Here is a 15014-nt window from a genome sequence, read left to right on the forward strand (position 1 = left end):
TGCAGGAATATTCAGAGATTAAATATTAGATTATAAGAGTTGTGACTGAAGCCAGAATTAGGCAGGCAGTCAGTATAGATAGGTAAATAGAGTCTAATTGGATCAAGGAGGCCAATTTGAGTGAGTCCAGGAGGCTGGAGACTGCCCCCTGAGGGATTTTAAATTCCTTCAGAACCCTTCCTCCACCCTTATCAAGATAATCTGCCCCTTATTCAAACTTTTGCTGAGGTAACCTGTCCCAGGAATTGTCCCTCCCTACAGGAAGTTATGAGTTGTTAATTAAGGTGTCCTGGGCTGCTCCATCTGGCCTTTTCCCTGTGCATCTGCTTCTCACCAAGCATCAGATGGGCCTATCTTTTGGCTATTCCACTGAGCATCTCCTGGGCCTAGTCACAGGAAGGACAGAGAAAATGGTAAGAGAACAGGAGAACAAAGGAAGCCTAAGACATACAAAAAGGCAGCACATCCTCACTTCTTGGGATTCCAGGATACCAGCTATGGCCCCCTTCTCCCTCCCTGAAGAAGTCTATATTACCCCATTTTAAATAAACCCTGCTTTATATGCTTGTCTTGGCGTACTTCTCTAGTGTTCAAACTTCAACATGTGAGGGAGCAGAACTTGGCATTGATGACTGGCGGTATCTTGACCTAACCATTCCATACTAATTTGAAAGGATTGCTGTACTAGATGGTAGCTCTGATCCACTGAAGCATGGCTAGAGAAGTTGAAAACTAATTGGGGGTATTTCCTTGGGCTTGTATCTTATCCTCCTGGCTCCTCCCTTCCTCCCACACCCTCCTTCCTTGTAGCTTTGAACAGAGCAGCACTCTTTCACCTGCTCTTCCACCATGATGTTCTGCCTCATATTGGGCCAAAGAGTAATGGAGTAATGGAGTTAGCTAATCAAAAATGGATCCTCTGATACTATGAGCCCAATAAACTTTTCCTCTGTTAAGTTGTTCTTGTTAGGTATTTTGGTCACAGTGGCAAAAAACCAAAACAAACAACTACAACAACAACAACAATAACAACAACAAAAACTTGCCTAAAACACTGCTCTTTCTCACTACCTTCCAAATCTTTCTTCCATATTTGAAATACTATTCAGTTTGCAATTCTTCAGATGGAGATTTCAAACCAAATTCTGATTGGGTTGCATCCATTTAGCCAATGACTATGTGAACAAAATTAAAACAAAAATCTTAATTCCCAATTCCCAGTTTTCTCTGACTTGCTAGACAATGTTGCCAGTGACAGGACTAATAACTACAATTTCAGTCTTACTATAAGTACGATTTTCAATTTTTTTTCTGTAATTCACCTTAATATCTATTACAAAGATTTAGTTTCATCAGATCACAAGTATTTTTGCTGGATCTCTTTTAAGTGGCAAACAAAATCCAGAGAGCCCAGGAGACAGAGGAGGGTGACATTCATATGATCCTCAGTGGTTCCAAATCTCCTCACCAACATTTGCTGAAACACTCAATACCTTGTCAAACTTTGACAACTGACTCATGCAGGACTTCACTCTTAAGAATGAAGCCTCGGAAGAGGGGAAGATGGCGGCGAGGGGAGTGCATTGCCCCCGTGTGCTGCGTCACTGTGTGGGAATATGACAAGTCAGGACGGCTAAAGGCTATCTTGTTAGGAATTTCCAGCAATAGCGGGGTGCTCCGGAACCTGGAGGAAGGATTTCCATCGCATGAGGATAGGCTACGGGGACTCAAACGCGAGAGATTTGTCGCTCGGAGGGTAACACTGCTTATTCAGCAAATCGCCCCACGGCTAGAGTCTGCAGCGCACGCTGGGAAACGAGGAGATAGCAACGCAGTGATACAGCGCCGCAGTTTCTGCCAGCCGTGCAAGCATCGTACTCAGGGCTGAATTCTGGGTTTGAGATGGGAGAAGGAAGTGGTCCATCTCAGTTCTCCACACCGGTCAGACCACAGAGGAGGCCAGCTGCCACCATGTTGGAGAGCTGACGTCACCATCCCTGTTTTCGACTGACCACAGCTCATTCAGCCATAGAACAGGTAATTTCAGGCTGCCATTCACCTGCGGCTTGTGGACAGATTGCTTGGGCTCAGTGCCTGGGTGCTTCTTAGAGCCTGCTCTTATCGGAGCAAGCACCGAACGCGGGGCGGCCGAGTTCCGGCTCCCGGAACTGCCCTAGCCCAGGGCTGGGGAGCCTGCGGAGGCTGCTTCTTGGAGCCTGCTCTTATCAGAGCATACACCGAGCACAGAGCGGCCGAGTTCCAGCCCTCGGAACTGCCCTGGCCCTGGGCTAAGGAGCCAGCGGAAATTGCTTCTTGGAGCCTGCTCTTATCAGAGCATACACCGAGCACGGAGCGGCCGAATTCCGGCTCCCGGAACTGAGCCCGCGGGGGCTGCTTCTTGGAGCCTGCTCTTATCGGAGCGTACACTGAGCACGGAGCGGCCGAGTTCCGGCTCCCGGAACTGCCCTGGCCCAGGGCTAGGAGCCCGCGGAAACTGCTTCTCGGTCCGGGTCCTGCTGAGGGCCGGTCAGGGGAACGAAATGCTGCCATTCGCATAGGATACCAACATGGCAGAGATCTGATGTCATCAGAAAGCGGCGGAGGAGAGAACTTCATCAATACCAGCGGCGACAGAAACAGTTGGTCTCCTGGTAGGGGGGGTGAGGCACAGACACCCGAGTCTCTCTCGATTTGTTGTCGAGCCAGAGGGGAGGAGCCGGGAAGCCGCCAGCACCCGGAGCAGGCCCAGCGGCTCGCCGGCGTGGTGATCGCGTGACCCCAATTGGAGAGGGGGCGGTGCGGAGCCGCCACCCGTGCCCGCAAGGTGGGCAGACCCGCGACCCAGTGGTACATGGGCGTGGTAGGAGGGGCAGGGCAGAGCTGCCGCCCACGCCGGCAAGGTAAGCAGACCTGTGACAGACTGGCGGGTCAGGCCCAGCGGCCTTCCAGCGTGGTACACATGTCACCCCAACTGGAGTAGGGGCAGAGCAGATCCTTCGCCCACGCCCGGATCAGGCCCTGCCGGTGTGGTGTTCACGTGACCCCAATTGGAGTGGGGGCAGAGCGGAACCGCCACCCGTGCTGGCAGGGTGAGCAGACCTGTGACCAACCTGCAGATCAGGCCCAGCGGTCCGCAGGCGTGGTAGGAGGGGCAGGGCAGAGCCGCCGCCCGTGCCTGCAAGGTAGGCAGACCTGCGACAGACCGGCGGATCAGGCCCAGGAGCCTGCAAGCGTGGTACACACATCACCCTAATTGGAGTAGGGGCAGAGCAGAGTTGCCGCCCGTGCCAGGAACAGGCCCAGCGACCTGCTGGCGGGGTAGTCACGACACCCCAATTGGAGTAGGGGCAGAGCAGAGCCACCACCCGTGCCCGAAACGTGGGCAGAACTGCAACCGACCAGCGGGACAGGCCCAGTGGCCTGCCGGTACAACAGACACATCACCCCATTTGGAGTAGGGGCAGAGCAGAGCCACCGCCCGCGCCTGCAGGGTAGGCAAACCTGCAACTGACCGGCGGATCAGGCCCGGTGGCCTGCTGGCGTGGTACACTCGTCACCCCAATTGGAGTAGGGGCAGAACAGAGCCGCCGCCAGTGCCCAGAACAGGCCCAGTGACCTGCTGGCGTGGTAGTCAGGACATCCCAATTGGAATAAGGAGAGAGCAGAGCCGCCGCCCGCGCCTGCAGGAAAGAAACACAAGCAGTATGAAAAGACAAGGAAAGAAAGGACCACAAGCAATGCAGGTCAACGCAACTTTAGAAGAGGTAACAGCTGCAGCAGATGGAATGTCAGATAAAGAATTCAGGATATACATGCTTCAGATGATCTGGAGTATCAAGGAAGACATTAGACAGCAAAATCAGACAATGAAAGATCACTTCGACAATGAATTACGCAAACAAATCCAGGAAGCAAAGGATCAACTATACAGGGAGATAGAGGTTATAAAACACAAACAAACAGAAATCCTAGAAATGCCGGAAGCAATAAACCAACTTAAAAACTCAATGGAGAATACTACCAGCAGAGTAGAACACTTAGAAGATAGAACATCAGACAATGAAGACAAAGTATTTCAACTGGAAAAGAACATAGACAGCTCAGCAAGACTGTTAAGAAACCATGAGCAGAACATCCAAGAAATATGGGATAACATTAAGAGACCAAACTTAAGAGTCATTGGGATACAGGAAGGTACAGAACTCCAAACCAAAGGAATGAGCAGTCTATTCAATGAAATAATACGAGAAAACTTCCCAGACTTGAAGAATGAGACAGAATCCCAAATCCTAGAAGCCTACAGGGCGCTGAATGTGCAAAATCATAAGAGATCCACACCTAGACACATTATAATGAAGATGCCCAACATACAGAATAAGGAGAGAATTTTAAAAGCTACAAGAGAAAGGAAGCAGATTACATTTAGGGGTAAGCCAATCAGGATAACAGCTGATCTTTCAACACAGACTATGAAAGCTAGAAGATCCTGGAATAACATATTTCAAACACTGAAAGAAAATGGGTTCCAACCAAGAATTGTGTATCCAGCGAAATTAAGCTTCAGGATGGAAGATGAAATTAAAACCTTCCACGATAAACAAAAGTTTAAAGAATTCGCAGCTAGAAAACCATCTCTTCAAAACATCCTCGGCAAAACATTACAGGAAGATGAAATGGAAAATAACAATGAAAACCAACAGTGGGAGGTAGGACAGTAAAGGGGGGGAAAATAATCAAAGAGGAAAACAAACCATGTTTAGTAACAGAAATAAACAAATATGCCTGGTACAACAACCCATATCTCAATAATAACCCTAAATGTTAATGGCTTAAACTCACCAATTAAGAGACACAGGCTAGTAGAATGGATCACAAAACAAGACCCAACAATATGCTGCCTACAGGAGACGCATTTGATAGGAAAAGACATACATAGGCTGAAGGTGAAAGGTTGGGAAAAATCATATCACTCATATGGACTTTGGAAACAAGCAGGAGTGTCCATACTCATATCAAATAAAATAGATTTCAAGCCAAAGTTAATCAAAAGGTATAAAGAAGGACACTACATACTGCTTAAGGGAACCATACACCAACAAGACATAACAATCATAAATATATATGCCCCAAACAATGGTGCAGCTATGTTCATCAAACAAACTCTTCTCAAGTTCAAGAGTCTAATAGACCACCATACCATAATCATGGGAGACTTCAACACACCTCTCTCGCCACTGGACAGATCTTCCAAACAAAAGTTGAATAAGGAAACTATAGAACTCAATAACACAATTAATAACCTAGACTTAATTGACATATATAGAGTATACCACCCAACATCAAGCAGTTACCCTTTTTTCTCAGCAGCACATGGATCCTTCTCAAAAATAGATCATATATTATGTCACAGGGCAACTCTTAGACAATATAAAGGAGTAGAGATAATACCATGCATCGTATCTGATCATAATGGAATGAAACTGAAAATCAATGATAAAAGAAGGAAGGAAAAAGCATACATCACTTGGAGAATGAACAATAGGTTACTGAATGATCAATGGGTTATAGAAGACATCAAGGAGGAAATTAAAAAATTCTTAGAGATAAATGAAAACACAGACACAACATATCGGAATCTATGGGACACATCGAAAGCAGTTCTAAGAGGAAAATTCATTGCTTGGAGTTCATTCCTTAAAAAAAAAAACAACAAATAAATGATCTCATACTTCATCTCAAAATCCTAGAAAAAGAAGAGCAAAACAACAGCAAAAGAAGTAGAAGGCAAGAAATAATGAAAATCAGAGCTGAAATTAATGAAATCGAAACAAAAGAAACAATTGAAAAAAATTGACAAAACTAAAAGTTGTTTCTTTGAAAAAATAAATAAAATCGACAGAACCTTAGCCATGCTAACGAAGAGAAGAAGAGAGAGAACTCAAATTACTAGCATATGGGATGAAAAAGGCAATATCACAACAGACACTTCAGAAATACAGAAGATAATCAGAAATTATTTTGAATCCTTATACTCCAATAAAATAGAAGATAGTGAAGGCATCGATAAATTTCTTAAGTCATATGACCTGCCCAGATTGAGTCAGGAGGATATAGACAACCTAAACAGACCAATATCAATTGAGGAAATAGAAGAAACCATCAAAAGACTACCAACTAAGAAAAGCCCAGGACCGGATGGGTATACAGCAGAGTTTTACAAAACCTTTAAAGAGGAACTAATACCAATACTTTTCAAGCTAGTTCAGGAAATAGAAAAAGAGGGAGAACTTCCAAATTCATTCTACGAGGCCAACATCACCCTGATTCCTAAACCAGACAAAGACACTTCAAAGAAAGAAAACTACAGACCAATATCTCTAATGAACCTAGATGCAAAAATCCTCAATAAAATTCTGGTGAATCGGATACAAAAACATATCAAAAAAATTGTGCACCATGATCAAGTAGGATTCATCCCTGGGATGCAAGGCTGGTTCAATATACAGAAATCAATAAATGTTATTCTCCACATCAATAGACTTAAAAATAAGAACCATATGATCATCTCGATAGATGCGGAAAAAGCATTAGACAAAGTACAGCATCCCTTTATGTTCAAAACTCTAGAAAAACTAGGGATGACAGGAACATACCTCAATATTGTAAAAGCAATCTATGCTAAGCCTCAGGCTAGCATCATTCTGAATGGAGAAAAACTGAAGGCATTCCCTCTAAAATCTGGAACAAGACAGGGATGCCCTCTCTCACCACTTCTGTTCAACATAGTTCTCGAAACACTGGCCAGAGCAATTAGACAGATGAAAGAAATTAAAGGCATCAAAATAGGAAAAGAAGAACTTAAATTATCACTATTTGCAGTTGACATGATTCTATACCTAGCAGACCCAAAAGGGTCTACAAAGAAACTATTAGAACTAATAAATGAATTCAGCAAAGTGGCAGGATATAAAATCAACATGCATAAATCAAAGTCATTCCTGTACATCAGCGACAAATCCTCTGAAATGGAAATGAGGACAACCACTCCATTCACAATATCTTCAAAAAAAATAAAATACTTGGGAATCAACCTAACAAAAGAGGTGAAAGACTTATACAATGAAAACTACAGAACCCTAAAGAGAGAAATAGAAGAAGATCTTAGAAGATGGAAAAATATACCCTGTTCATGGATAGGCAGAACTAACATCATCAAAATGGTGATATTACCCAAAGTTCTCTATAGGTTTAATGCAATGCCAATCAAAATCCCAACGGCATTTCTTGTAGAAATAGAGAAAGCAATCATGAAATTCATGTGGAAAAATAAACGACCCAGAATAGCAAAAACAATGCTAAGCAGGAAGTGTGAATCAGGCGGTATAGCGATACCAGACTTCAAACTATACTACAGAGCAATAGTAACAAAAACAGCATGGTACTGGTACCAAAACAGGCGGGTGGACCAATGGTACAGAATAGAGGACACAGAAACCAATCCACAAAACTACAACTATCTCATATTTGATAAAGGGGCTAAAAGAATGCAATGGAGGAAGGATAGCATCTTCAACAAATGGTGCTGGGAAAACTGGAAATCCATATGCAACAAAATGAAACTGAATCCCTTTCTCTTGCCATGCACAAAAGTTAACTCAAAATGGATCAAGGAGCTTGATATCAAATCAGAGACATGCCATCTGATAGAAGAAAAAGTTGGCTACACTCTACATACTGTGGGGTCGGGCTCCAAATTCCTCAAGAGGACACCCATAGCACAAGAGTTAATAACTAGAATCAACAAATGGGACTTACTCAAACTAAAAATTTTTTCTCAGCAAAAAAAAACAATAAGAGAGGTAAATAGGGAGCCTACACCCTGGGAACAAATCTTTACTCCTCACACTTCAGATAGAGCCCTAATATCCAGAGTATACAAAGAACTCAAAAAATTAGACAATAAGAGAACAAACAACCCAATCAACAAATGGGCCAAGGACCTGAACAGACACTTCTCAGAGGAGGACATACAATCAATCAACAATTACATGAAAAAATGCTCACCATCTCTAGCAGTCAGAGAAATGCAAATCAAAACCACCCTAAGATACCATCTCACTCCAGGAAGATTGGCAGCCATTATGAAGTCAAACAACAACAAGTGCTGGTGAGGATGTGGGGAAAAGGGTACACTTCTTCATTGCTGGTGGGACTGAAAATTGGTGCAGCCAATTTGGACCTTGAGAGCTTGTTTGGAGGTTCTAGCAGGGGAGCGCAGCTACTCGTATACCCTTGACCGAAGAACGGTCCTCCTCTATCGGGGAAGGTCGTCCTCTTCGACCGAGCGCGCAGCTTCGGGAGGGACGCACATGGAGCGGTGAGGGAGGAAGGGGACACCCGCCTAGCCAGCCAGATCAGCCGAATCAACCCTGGCGATCAATGGGGTGACAGATGTCGCAGCCAGATCGCCCTCACATCCGGTGCAGCCAATTTGGAAAGCAGTATGGAGATTTCTTGGAAAGCTGGGAATGGAGCCACCATTTGACCCAGCTATTCCCCTTCTTAGTCTATTCCCTAAAGACCTAAAAAGAGCATGCTACAGGGACACTGCTACATCGATGTTCATAGCAGCACAATTCACAATAGCAAGACTGTGGAACCAACCTAGATGCCCTTCAATAGACGAATGGATAAAAAAAAAATATGTGGCATTTATACACAATGGAGTATTACTCTGCATTAAAAAATGACAAAATCATAGAATTTGCAGAGAAATGGATGGCATTAGAGCAGATTATGCTAAGTGAAGCTAGCCAATCCCTAAAAAACAAATGCCAAATGTCTTCTTTGATATAAGGAGAGTAACTAAGAACAGAGTAGGGACGAAGAGCATGAGAAGAAGATTAACATTTAACAGGGATGAGAGGTGGGAGGGAAGGGGAGAGAGAAGGGAAATTGCATGGAAATGGAAGGAGACCCTCAGGGTTATACAGTGGAGGGGGTAGAGAGAGAGGAGGGAGGTGAGGGGAGAAGAGGGGAGGGGGGATGGTGGAGGATGGGAAAGGCAGTGGAGCACAACAGACACTAGTATGGCAATATGTAAATCAATGGATGTGTAACTGATGTGATTCTGCAATCTGTGTATGGGGTGAAGGTGGGAGTTCGTAACCCACTTGAATCAAAGTGTGGAATATGATATGTCAAAAAATTTGTAATGTTTTGAACAACCAACAATAAAAAATTTAAAAAAAAAAAGAATGAAGCCTCTTGTGTCTGGGACTCTTTTAGACCCTTTCTCATGGATCCATTTCCACATATTAGGAGTCTTTGTGTGCTCCCAGTCCCGGTGCTGTGGGGCTCTCTGTGACTATGACTGCTGCCTCCCACCTCTCTGTACCTCTCCCCAGTGCACAGGCATCAAGGCTCAGGCCAGAGATTCTGAGTTACACTTGGCCTTTTCTCAGGAAGAGCAACATGCACTCTGATATCTGATCTCTGCAGCCACCTGAGCTTCTTGTTTCACCAGTCTCACCCTCTCACTCTAGTCCTTCCTCCTACCCATCCAATGTCCAGGAGTGAGGTTGTGGCTGAGAGTGCAGATGAGATGGGAGTTTATAAATAAAATAATTTGGGTTTATAAATTTTCCCAAAGTGAATTTTTTCATGACTTCTTCTCTTCCTTTGCCTTTTAGGATTACACTCCGAATGCAATGTTTATTACTCTTAATTCCCATCACATTTAGAGCACAAAGAACTCTCTGCTCTGTGGTCTATGCTCCATCTCAGACCTCCTGGGCCAGTAGGTTTCTGTGCAGCTGCAGGTGTCTGGGGAGCACTGTGTGCTCACTGCACAGAGGTAGATGGCTGAGTCACTGAGCTGGGAGCCTCTGATGTGCAGGAAAAGTTGCCGCTTGTCTGTATCAAGCTGCGCTGTGAATCTTCCTTCACCTTGTTCGCCATTGGAGTATATGGATATCAAAAACTTGGGACCTTTCCCAGGATATTGTCTGTACCAGAATAAATACTGAGAAAGACTGTTACTATAAGTGCAGTTGAGATAGGCCACGGATCCTTCTGGAACACTGAGGGCTGCAGGACTCTGTTCCACTGCCTTCTGTTGGCTGTGCACCCCTGTGCAAAAAAACAATGGTCCAGGAAGGGTGGTTGGGTAGTGGACACCGTACAAGGATTTAAATTACTCCTAGTTAGAAGGTAAAACCATTCATGTTTCTACCCATGGACCTAGAATATTTAATAACTTCAAATATTGTCCTTTACGCTCCCACAGAAATGCCCAAACTCACAGCTCAGCTGAAGCCACAGGATCAGTAGTAAAACACTCAAGGATTTCATCATTCTTTTCTCCCCTGATTCACTGAGGAGTCAGATGTTAAACCCTAAAGTGAGAGGGAAAAAGTCTCATTTAGAAGTCTCTAATTCTTCTGTTTTAGAAAACATAAAAAGAATCTATTCTTCCAATTAGAAAATAGAGGTGTTTTTACCATCCCTGCAACACCAACAAGCCCTTCCCCCTCCCATCCTCCTACCCTTTTACCCCCCCCCCCCAATACACACAGAGAAGCACCTGACAGCTTTCCTAAAGGTCCTTGAGAAGAAGACACTGCCATCTTGTGGACTCATGTTAGTCACCCTTCTTAACTGTAAACTATTAACACTAAAATCCTGTCACCTGAGTTATATTAAACATTTAAGAAACATTTGTTCCAAGTCAGTTGGGGGGGCATGTATATGTGTATGTATTTTATATCCAAAGATCATCTTTTCTTATTAAGAATAATTATTTCAAATGCCTATTTTCCTGTGCTGAAAATTATTTATAACAGTTCTATTATAGTAATCTGTGTGAGGAACCACTCCCTCATTTCTAATTTTTAAAGTTACTTATAATTCACCAGAATTGTTTTTAAAAAGAATGGTTTAATATCTGGTTTAATAAGCATGGTTTCAGCTCTCAGTCTGGGCAACGTTTTCTAACAAGGTCAGAAACTAGAAATGCTTGAAAGAGTTTATCCATTTAACATCAATGACACACATACTTCCAAATAGTTCTCTCTTGGGTTTATGCAGGAGGGGTGGGACTGCCTTCAACACTAGGCTATAAGTAAAATCCAGTGTTGTCAGTTTGTTTGTCTAATTTCTCCTGACTGATATCTCAGGGTTGACTTTTGAAAGTTCTGGATCAGATCTCTCTCTCTCCCTTTTGCATCTGCATCCAACTAACCACCTAGCCAGATCTATCAGAACATAACTAAGCCAGAATCCCAGCTGGGTCTACAGGGAGACAAGCACATACAGCTCACATTCCTCCCTTGTCCTGCAGCCTGCTTCATGTGGTTACAAAAGCTGGTGGCTAGAAGACAGCAAAGCAGCAGGCCCTTCTCTACTCAAGAGCCACGTAACCAGCATCCACTAACCATGGCCTGTGAGACCCTTCATTTTACCAACAGCTGCATAGGAATCAGAACAAGAGGGAAGAAGCCAGTATCAAGGTCTTTTTCTCCAAGAATGTTACATTTGATGAAAATAACAATAGCACTGCTTAGTGAAGATGAAACCAAAGTAGGAATGATAGAAGCACAAGATGGCTGTTACCTCAACCTTGAAAGTGTTGAAATGAAACATAAGGCCTAGAAATCAGATGTGGGCCCAAGGCACAGTCTTTTAAGAAATGCACCCCTTTTTAAAGATCTGTGCCAAATAATATAAATGGGTTAATACATCTAATGTGGTGGTAAATCCAAGGGTCACATCCATGCTGGCAACATTGCAGAATTCATCTAGCATCAATTTTATCCTGAAAAGCCTCTGTGCTTAATGATGTCTAAAAGAAATGTGAAAATACTTTGGGTGCCTGCTGGGCGGTGTTATGGCAATCAGTCAAAAAGGAAAACCACAGTTCTTTCCCTCATTTGTGTTAAGCAGTCTTTATTTTCTGCAGTAGTAAATTGTGTAGATATGTTTTGTGATCCACAAGATAATGAAAAGCTATTTCCCCTCCACAGGCAATTCATAAATTAAGATAAATGCTACTAATTTGGGTTCCATTTGAAATATGTAAGTTGCACTAAGACATCTTGGGATATTATCACATGTACCAACATTAAATTATATAGAATAAATAAATGCTGGCTTTCTATTTATCTATGTAATTGCCTTTACCATGTTCATGATTTCTGTATGGTTCCAAGCTACTTCCATGTACCATTTAATTTCAGCCTTGGAAGACTCTCCTTAGAATTTCTTTTAAGCAAGTAAAAACATCCCAAGTCTTGGGTATTTTGAAATATCTCAATTTCTCCTTTATTTTGAAAAATAGTTTTGTCAGATGTATAACCAATGGTTGACAGTATTTTATCTTTCAGCTATCTTCTTCGGTTACCTCTGGTTTACATGATAGCTCACATGACATTGACTATCAATTTTGTTAAGAATATCTGCATGTGAGTAGTCACTTCTCTCTTGTGACTTTCAAGATTTTCAATCTGTTCTTGTTTTCAACAGTTTGATTATGTCTCAATGAGGGTTTCTTTGCAATTATCCTGTCAGCACTTGTTGAACTTATTGGATGTGTAAATTCATGTATTCCATCAAAATTGGGGAGTTTTGCCTTTATTTCTTCATTTATTCTTCCTTTCCCTTAACTATCCTCTACCCATCTCAGATTCCTATTATACTTACGCCTATACAATGTGGAAATATACCCCAGGTGTCTTAGGCTATTTTTTGCACTTTAATTTTTCTGTTCCTTAAACAGTGTAATTAAATTGATCTGTCTTTGAGGATTTTTCTTTTGTGCTCAAATATCCTATTAAGTCTCTCTATTGAATTTAATTTTGAAATAATTTCCTCTGCATAGCCATTTCTCTGCCCTAATATCTGGATTATCTGGAATACAGACAATCCATTTGTATTAGTCCTTCAAGGATCCACTGGACAGATCAAAGTAGTTGAGCACTATACTTTGAAAACAAGGTCCAGTGTGTTGCCAACAGTACCAGAAACCCACACTAGAAATGTATGTTGACATGGAAATGCTATCTTAGAGCCAGTGATGGGAAAACATGGCAAATGTAAGTTAAAACACCACCAAGTTTTCCCAACAGACTTCATTATTTTTTTTCTTGATTGTTTTCTTGGTTGCTAGAAACTTTTTATTGTGTTTGGCTGGAGTAGACTACTTATTGTCTTAAAGTTTTCTGAATTGTGAGGCTATCCTTTTTGTGGGCCTTTTGCTATAGGGAGCAGAATTTTCTTGGAGATTATTCTCTGTACCCATTGTCATTTCCAGGTTACTTGTTTCTGCAGGATCCAACTGGGTTATATTAAGCTAAACAAAACTCATAGAACTCATCAGTCTATAGTTTTCAGGTGTGTCTCCTTCCTTCTCTCCTCATTTTTGAGTCTTCTTATGCTTTATTTTTAAAAATAATATCCAGGACTTTTAGCTGTATGTAACAGAAGAAGTAAAAGAAAGTATATCTACTGCAACTTTCTAAAAGTGGAAAGCATGATGCTTCTTTCTTTCTTTCCTCTAAAACCTGGGGCCAATGTGATTGGTACATCCTCCTTCTAGCCGTCTGATCAAAATGGTCTTACAACAGGATTCTTGTTGAGCCTGGACTCACCCATCTGGTAAACATGATCCTAGATCAAACTGATAACTACAATTTATTGAGTTCACTCCACTTGGGTTCCTCTACAATATTCCAAGAGAGTCAGATAGTGACTCTCATGGGTTTCTGTACATGTCTTGAAAATACCCTTGTCCCTGTTGCTCTTTTTCCTTCTAGACAACAGGCTTGGGTGTGACTATAAAATTACTGTTAAAAGAAAAAATAAAATAAAGAGAGCACACTGATCTTGTTTTGGTAAAGAAAAATAAATTATCCTGTCATCTGGCAACGAAAAACCCTAGATCCTTGGAGATGGAGTGGGGCGGGAGATTAATATTTTCTGTGCTAAAGCAAGCACCACAACCCAGCACAGTAATGATATGATTTGCTGGAGTGAAGTAGCAGATGCAGCTGGAAATCTGACCTGCTTGTCATTTGTCATTGCCTTCCACGAAAACTGAAAACTCATGTAAAGTTGGCCTCTGCTGTTATTCTACTAATCAAGGGCCACTTCCCAGCCTGGAGGTGTATTCCCACACTGCACAATCAGTAGAATCAGCACATTTTCTTCATCTGACCAATACAAATACATGTTGCTCATGGTACCTGAGCAGTACTGATTAGTCCATGAATGCCTACAGAGGTTGCAGATATTCAGTTACACTGCTCCTATAGTTTAACCAAGATGATGCAATATCAATCTAAATACAGTTTAGCTATAAATCCCCAATAGGTTAACCTGTCCCTTTAATATTTATACTTATGATTGAGGGAAATGGATCATAGAAAATCTCTCTATTGGGAATAATGGCTGGGTTTTGGTCTCTTTTTTGATGATTAAACCAAAGATTGGCTCATCACTCCAAGTTCCCATGTCTGGATCATAATGGATTATATATTATATCCTTGTTGTCTATATTCTGGGATTTGTTCAAAGTTAGCTGAATCTGGAATCATCGGATAACTGAGTGTGGTTAATACCACAGATGGTTTTTTATCCTGAAGCTTAGAATTGTGGTCAAGTAGCTTTAATTAAATGCTGTCTGAGACAAATTGAATATAATCTGTCTCTGTGAGCACAAGTGGCCTGCATAAGAGAAAAAATTCTAGACCCTAACACAATATTGGAGCAAAAATGAACATTGTTTTTTTTCAAAAATTTTTAAGTTATTTTTATTAGTTATAATAACTTATACATGACAGCAGAAAGATTTTCAGTTCATTGTATACAAATGAAGCACAAATTTTCATTTCTCTGTACACGATGTAGAGTTGCACCACATGTGTAGTAATACATATATCTCGGGTAATGATGTTCATCTCATCCCATCATCTTTCCTATTCCAATGCCCCCTCCTTTCCCTTTATCCCCTTGGCCCA

The sequence above is a fragment of the Marmota monax genome, unplaced genomic scaffold, assembly GCF_021218885.2.
Source record: "Marmota monax isolate L192 unplaced genomic scaffold, Marmota_monax_Labrador192_F-V1.1 WCK01_AAM20220418_F8-fsc00586, whole genome shotgun sequence".
Classification (NCBI taxonomy): domain Eukaryota; kingdom Metazoa; phylum Chordata; class Mammalia; order Rodentia; family Sciuridae; genus Marmota; species Marmota monax.